The sequence below is a fragment of the Sturnus vulgaris genome, unplaced genomic scaffold, assembly GCF_052056855.1.
Source record: "Sturnus vulgaris isolate bStuVul1 unplaced genomic scaffold, bStuVul1.hap1 Scaffold_254, whole genome shotgun sequence".
In the NCBI taxonomy this organism is placed as follows: domain Eukaryota; kingdom Metazoa; phylum Chordata; class Aves; order Passeriformes; family Sturnidae; genus Sturnus; species Sturnus vulgaris.
In genome coordinates, this window is record NW_028276338.1 from 1 (window position 1) to 7,429 (window position 7,429).

The 7,429-nt window shown below is 52.9% G+C and overlaps 2 long non-coding RNA genes across 2 annotated transcripts; one reads left to right on the forward strand and one right to left on the reverse strand.

The window, feature by feature from the left end:
- The first annotated feature begins 3,002 nt into the window (after positions 1-3,002).
- LOC148217798 (uncharacterized) lies at positions 3,003-5,726 on the forward strand. Its single transcript, XR_015800737.1, has 3 exons — positions 3,003-3,326; positions 3,991-4,089; positions 5,600-5,726. It is a non-coding gene; the product is annotated as an uncharacterized LOC148217798 (long non-coding RNA).
- On the reverse strand, positions 4,433-7,147 carry LOC148217799 (uncharacterized). The gene is made up of 3 exons (XR_015800736.1): positions 7,037-7,147; positions 5,720-5,887; positions 4,433-5,402 (listed from the first exon to the last, which is right to left on the reverse strand). It is a non-coding gene; the product is annotated as an uncharacterized LOC148217799 (long non-coding RNA).
- Between the last annotated feature and the right edge of the window lie 282 nt (positions 7,148-7,429).

A 7,429-nucleotide genomic window follows, 5' to 3' on the forward strand; every position in this document is an offset into this window, starting at 1 on the left:
TGCACATCAACCTCACCTCGTGTTTTCTCGGGGGCTTTATGGCCCTGGCAAGAGAGAGATGTTCACTGATGAGTCCCAGGCCGAGCCGTGAGCACAGCATGTTGTGTTGGAGCTGGGGGTTTTTTTTGAGACGTTCAGCAGCCACACTCTCTAGTCAAGAGTCCTGAGGTTTGTTGCTGCTCCACTTTCATCCTCATATCCAGCTTCCAGCCCTTTTCTTCTCTCTGTCCAGTGTGTCTTTTGTGTTCCTTTCTTGTCCTGTGTGCTCCCCATCCCATTCCCGTTCCTACGGAGGGGGAGGGTGTGGAGACTGGGGGCTCCGACGTGGTTTGGGGCACCCCAAGGTCCCTGGGAAAGGGAGCCGGGCTGCGCTGGAGGAGCAGGTGAGTCGGGCATGGGGGGGGGGGGGGGGGGGGTCATGCTGGGTGCCAGAACATTGAGAGGGAGGGGTGGGTGTAGAATGCATGAAAAACAGAACCATAAAAAATACCTAAATTATAGTCTAAAAGGAATGTTTAAATGCTTTTTATTTGGGTAGAGGCACGGTTTTTATAGCTAATATAAAAATAAAATATAAAGAATAGAAATAGATTGGTATACATTGTAAAATATAATGAAATCTAAGTAGCAAATATCTATGAAAAATCTAGTGTATAACAGAAATAATGCAAATATAAGAATATGTATAAATATAAAATAGAGCTATGAGAATGGTAATAAGAATGGGGTAAAACATCAGTGAGAAATGGAAAAAAAACCACATGAAAAATGGTGGAAAATCAGTGAGAAATGGAGAAAAATCAGTGAAAAACGGGGGGGGGAATCTTTTGAAAAATGGGGAAAAAAATCAGTGAGAAATGGGGGAAAAAAAATCCATGAAAAATGGGGGAATAAATCAGTGAGAAACGGGGAAAAGTGAGGGGAAAAAATAATTGAGAAATGGGGAAAAAAATCAGTGAGAAATGGGGGAAAAAATCCGTGACGAATGGCGGGAAAAGTCATTAAGAAATGGGGAAAAATCAGTGAGAAACAGGGAAAAAAATCAATGAGAAATGGGGGGAAAATTTGGGGACAAAATCAGCGAGAAATGGGGGAAAAATCAGTGTAAATGGGGGAAAAGTCGATGAAAAATGGAGGGAATATTCAGTGAGAAAATGGGGGGGGGGGGGCGGAAATCAGTGAGAAATGGGGGAAAAAAAATCCATGGAAAACAGGCAAACAATCCATGGGCAATGGCGGAACAGAGCGAGCTGTTGTTGCTCGTGCTGTGGTGGCCGATGCTGTGGGGAAAAAGTAAGTGAAAAATGGGGGCATAATCAGTGATAAATGGGGAGAAAATCAGTGATTAATGGGCGGAAAAATGCATGAAAAATGGAAGGAAAAATTCAGAGAGAAATGGGGGCAAATATCAGTGATAAATGGGGAAAAAAAATCAGTGATTAATGGGGGGAAAAATGCATGGAAAATGGGGGGGAAAATTCAGAGAGAAATGGGGGCAAAAATCAGTGAGCAATGGGGGGAAAATCGGGAAATATCCATGGAAAAATGGGGGGAAAAAATCAGTGAGAAATGGGGGAAAAAATCAGTGAGAAATGGGGGAAACATCATGGTGAAATGGGGAAAAAAAATCTTTGATAAATTGGGGAAACAAATCATTGAGAAATGGGGAAAAAAAAATCAGTGAGAAATGGGGAAAATGTGGGGAAAAATCCACGAAAATTGCGGGAAAAAATGCATGAAAAATTGGGGAAAAATCAGTAAGAAATGGGGGAAAAAATCCATGAAAAATGGCGGGAAAAATCAGATCGGCGATCGATAGCTAATGCGTGCCGATCGATTAGATCGGCGATCGATGATCGCGCCTGCCGATCGATTAGATCGGCGATCGATTGATCGCGCCTGCCGATCGATTAGATCGGCGATCGATTGCTAATGCCTGCCGATCGATTAGATCGGCGATCGATTGATCGCGCCTGCCGATCGATTAGATCGGCGATCGATTGATCGCGCCTGCCGATCGATTAGATTCGGCGATCGATTGCTAATGCCTGCCGATCGATTAGATCGGCGATCGATTGATCGCGCCTGCCGATCGATTAGATCGGCGATCGATTGCTAATGCCTGCCGATCGATTAGATCGGCGATCGATTGATCGCGCCTGCCGATCGATTAGATCGGCGATCGATTGCTAATGCCTGCCGATCGATTAGATTGGCGATCGATTGCTAATGCCTGCCGATCGATTAGATCGGCGATCGATTGCTAATGCCTGCCGATCGATTAGATCGGCGATCGATTGATCGCGACCTGCCGATCGATTAGATCGGAGGTCGATTGCCAATGCCTGCCGATCGATTGCTAATGCACACTATTTGCACACTCCTTGCACACCCTTTGCACTCATACAGAGGCAGGAGGTTTCTCAGTTCTGGTCGGGGTTTTTTGGGGCGTTCATTCTGGGGGATTTCCTCAAGGATTGGGACACTCCTTGATTCCATCCCTTGCCTGTCTCCCAAGCGCCACCCTGTGGGCAGAGCGCGGTACTGCGCGCCTGCCTCTCCCAAGATGGCGGCTCGGGTGTCGCTCCCCGACCTTCTAACTCTGGCTGCAAAAGGAGGGGGGCACAGCAAGGAGCCCCCTCGCTCTAGTGGGATGCCTGCGCACGACGCCGACACCGATCCCACGGGTGCGATTTTCGGCGGCGTTTCCAATCGTGCGGGACATCTCCTTCAGCCCGCTTCGGCCCGGGGGAGAGGGGCGGGGCCGCCAGCGATGGTCCCGGCGCAGCCCGGGCAGGCTCGGGGCGGAGCCGGGGCTTGGCGAGGCGGGGCACGGAGGTCCCGGGGACGGGACCGGGCGGGGCCGGGGCGGTGCTTTAGGGGCGGTCCCCAGTGGTCCCAGGCGGCACCGGGGGCGGGGCCGGGTGATCCCGGAGCGGCACCGAGCTGTGCTGGGGACGGTGCTGCAGGGGCGGTGCCAGGGCCCGCCTCAGGGTGATTGAATGCCCAGAAATCGCCTCCTCTGCCCCGTGCTCACACTGAGCTGCGGGCTGCAGCGTGCTGTCGGAGCTCCGCACACAGCACGGATTTGGGCTTCCCTCCTCCTCTCAAACCCTCTCCCCCTTCTTCCTCCTCCTCATCTTCCTCTTTGTCCTCTGTCACTGCTGAGGCTCTGGAAAGAACTGAAATTCTGCAGGGAGAGATGTCCTCTCGTGCCCCAGGGACTGCCTCGGCACGGGCCACGAGCGCCTCCGCCCCTGCCTTCTCCTGCTTGAAAAGATCACCTGGAGCCCGAGCTCGGGGGGGTGAAATCAGCTGAAATCCAGGTAACTCTGTCAAGTGCCCCCCAGGGACATCGGCGGGGCTGGGGGATGAGGGTTTGAAACAGCAAATTCTTTGGGAATATACACCTGTCCCTGTGCCGATGCTGCTGAGCTTCCTGCCACAGTATATCCCCACTCCATGAGGCGCTGTGAGGTTATGGCAGTGGGAATTGAGCAGGGAATTCGGGGCCTATGGGCATAATTCACGGGAGCTAGCAAAGCTGACAGCCAACCCCAAATCGGGGCACAGCACAGAGAACAATCTGTGTGCTGCCCTGTCAGCTCAAGCTCCTGGGCTGGCAAGTATTGGGAGTTAAATGTATGAATTACACAAATCACAGCAACTGGCATCACCCAGAGGGACAATCCAAGGCCAAACAATTCCTCCACAGTCCACTCTGGGAAAAACACCCTGTGCCTGCCAGGAGCTCTGACCCTGCTTTTCCTACCAGCTCCTGAGCAGTGTCAGGGCCACCACGACGCCTTTAAAATCCAGATAAACCCCAAATCCTACACAGTGAATAATCCAAAGAAAGTACTGAATTGTTTGTCATTAAAAGCTCAAAACTCATTAAGAATTCTATGACAACAGTGTAATGGACTCCCAGGAACCTCATGAATGCTCTCGGTTTCATTTTTTGTGTATTTTTACTCCCTCATTTGGCAGCTTGTAAAACTTATCCTGGAATTCAGAGGTCAAGCAGGATCGACTTTGGATTGACCTTCACCTCTGGTCCCACTTTGTGCAAACACAACTTGTGCCCAGGTGGCGTGAACTCATCACCTCAGCTTTTCACTCCAGAGTATCCCCTCCTTATTTCCCTGTAGATGAACTCAGATCCACTCCTCACCTCCACTGGTCATCCAAGCGTCCATTCTGTTCCCCACAGGCCCTGGTGGCCCCAGGGAGCTCCCTTGGCCTTTCTCCTGCCCCTCTGCAGCCCGAGGTCGCTACACAAACAGTTCTTGTGTCCCCTCTAAATGACCCCGGGTTTTCTGCTCAATGAATGGCATGACCCGTGCCCACTGCTCATGATTCACCCAACCAAAATCAAGAGCAAATGTTGCTTGGGCTTTAAGAACTTGAAATAACTCTGAAGCAAAAGAAATCACCTTTTTCTTCTGGTTTTTATTTTTATTTTTTCATTTAAGATGCTGGACTTGCCTCTGTGGATGTGTGCTGAGCTCTCACTGCAGGGGACTGTCAGGCCTGAATGGCTGTGAGTTCGTGTTCTTCTCAGTAGGGAATCAGAAATTATTCTTAGACCATAGAATTGTTTTCTGAAACCTTTCCCCTTTCCTCTTTGTGCCTTTGAATTTTTCAGCTGTTCCCTGTTGTCACTTCCCCTGCCTGACTTCTGTGCAGCTCCTAGCTGGGAAAAACTGGGAAAACTTAGGGGGTACAGAGGTGGAATTTTTGGCTGGATTTTTCTAACATTTCTAATTTTGCTGAACTTATTTCCCCAGTGAGAAGAGCACGAACTCACAGCCATGCAGGCCTGACAGTCACTGCGGGAAATCTGACACAGTATTAATAAGTAACCTTTCCTGAGAGCAGTCACCACCCCAGTCCTCCAGCCTTGTCAAATGTTTGCAATGAATGGACCCAAGTTCTAATCCTTAATCTAAATTTATGTCAGCTTTTGTTAGAAAGATACCGGACAGTAAATCATACAAGAGAATTTAAAAATTGCACAAAGAATAACCGGCCCAGACCAAACCCAACCGCCCCCATCAGTGCTCCACCCCAATTTTGGGAGAAACAGTGATACAGTTTATAAATACTCTCCTTCCACACTATTCAGTCCTTCACCGCACATCCCCAGAGAGGAGTCCCTCAGACCTTGCTCCCCTGAACACCAGGAGAGCTGGAGTTTCACCCAGATCCCACATTCCCATGGCAGTTAATCCCAGCAGGGAGGCAAAGAGGAACCCTGCATCCTCTGACATAGCCCACAGCACGGGCAGCACCAGGAGCCCTCCAGGCTCAGACCTCTGGTGCTGAAGCCTCTGGGCTTTGGCTGATCAAACACCACAGCTCTTGGCAAAGATGCCAGGAGAGTCGTGATTCTTCCTGTCCTGAAAGAGAGGAGGAAAAGAAAATTAAGTCGACTGCAGAAGGATTCCAGCTCTCAACTTCTGCTCTGATTCCTCACTCTGGGGTTTTATCCATGACAAGTGACACCAATTCAGAGTGCCCTTTTCCAGCATTTTTATTCCTAACTATTAAAAGGATGCTCATTTCTCTTATTGTATTCTTTGCTTAATTTTATTAGAGGCATTTTCATCCCAGACCCCACTTGTCAGTTCTTCAATCCTTTAGCACTGGACTTGGCACAAAGGGATACCCGTGGTGCTGCATCACAAGAAATCCCAAAGAGAAACCCCTTCCAAACCTGATGGAGAAAGCTTTCAAGGCACTCCAGAACACAGACAGCTTTTCCTGCCTTGTCAGGCCACACCAATTCTGTCCCATCCACCTGAACTGTGCAGGTGAGGAAAAGGCTTTCCTTGCTCCTCGGGAATCACTGTCTGAGACCACAGATGTCCATCCTGGGCAGCACCTGGAAACAACGTGGGAAAGGCAAAATGAGAGTGTTTTCTATCAGAAAATTACTACTACTAATAAAAATAACAATCAGAACTTCTGGACAAATTTAGTAACATCACTTTGATATGAGAAATACAGGCCATGCCCATCCTTGTAGCCCAGGTGAAAACAGGAAGGAGAACTAGAGGAAAAGCAGAGTCCCTTATTTGATCTCTGGACACAAACTGAGGCCTTTTCCCTGTGAAACCAAACTCACCCTTCCAGGGTTCCTGAGATCAGCTACGAGGAGGCTTTTGGCACTCCAAGAGCAGCTGGGTCACAGCTGGATGCGGCTTGGGTCTGGGAGACACCGTGCTCCTTCTGGAATTATAGCACGCAAATGCCTGCTCCTGGCCCCAGGCCCGGAGATAAAATCTGTGGGGTTTTTCCCTGTGCAACATTGTTCACCCCTCCCAGGTTCCTGAGATCTGCACAGAGGAGGCTTTGGGCACCCCAAAGGCAGCCAGGGTTACAGGTGGGGGCAGCTTGGGGCTGGGAGAAATCCTCATCCATTTGGAATTTTATCAGGCAGAAACCTGGCTGGGTGCACAGGTCTCTGGACACGACCAGTGGCCCTTTCCCCTGTGAAACAAAACTCACCCTGCCAGGCTCCTGAGACCACTTAGGAGGAGGGGTTTGACTCTCCAAGAGCAGTCGCAACGAGAGATGCTCACACAGAAGGCCATGCAGAAGAGGAAACGAGCGCACCCGCAGCCCCCCAAGGCGCGCCCCAACGCCCCAGACCCGGCACTGCCAGCTCGGGCAGTCCCATAAAGCATCCCCCGCCTCCGCAGCGGCGGGACAGGCGGGGCCCGGGGTCCCCGGGTCCGCACGGGCAGTCCCCGCGTCCCGGCCGGTCCCGAGGGTCCCGAGGAAACCGAGCGTGCCCGGAGGCGCGGCAGGACGGCAGCGCAGCGCCGCCTGGCGGCGGAGCAGGAGAGCAGCGCCGGGCCCCATGGCAGTATCGGTACCCGTGCGCCCCCTGCTGTCCGCGGCGATGCAGCGCCCGATGCCGAGTTCCACGCCCGTGTCGCCGAGGGAGAGGGGTACCGCTGGCTGGGGCCTCCCCGCCGACACGGACAGAAGCCGAAGCAGAAGCCCCGGTGCCATTGGCGGCCCCTACCCAGCGGGCCGGGCTCCGCCGGGCGCGCGGCCCCGCGCGGTATCGGGTCGTCCCGCTCCCGTCTTCGTCGCACCCGGGCCCTGCTCCTGGCATGAAGCGCGTCACCGCCCCGCGCCGTCCCGCCCCCCGCGCGTCATCGCGTGCGTTCGGCGGCCCGCCCCGGGGGCGGTGGCGGGGGGCGCTACCCGGGGCGGTGCCGGGGCAGTGCCGGGGGCGGCACCGGGGGCGGTGCCGGGGCGGTGCCGGGGGCGTTCCCGGTCGCCGTGCCGGGGTAGCCCGGGGAGCGGTTCCGGGAGCGGTTCGGGGGGCGGTGCCGATTGCAGTCCCGGTCACTGTCCCCAGTCCCCGTCCCCAGTCCTGGTCCCGGTCCCAGTCCCCGGTTCCGGTCCCCGA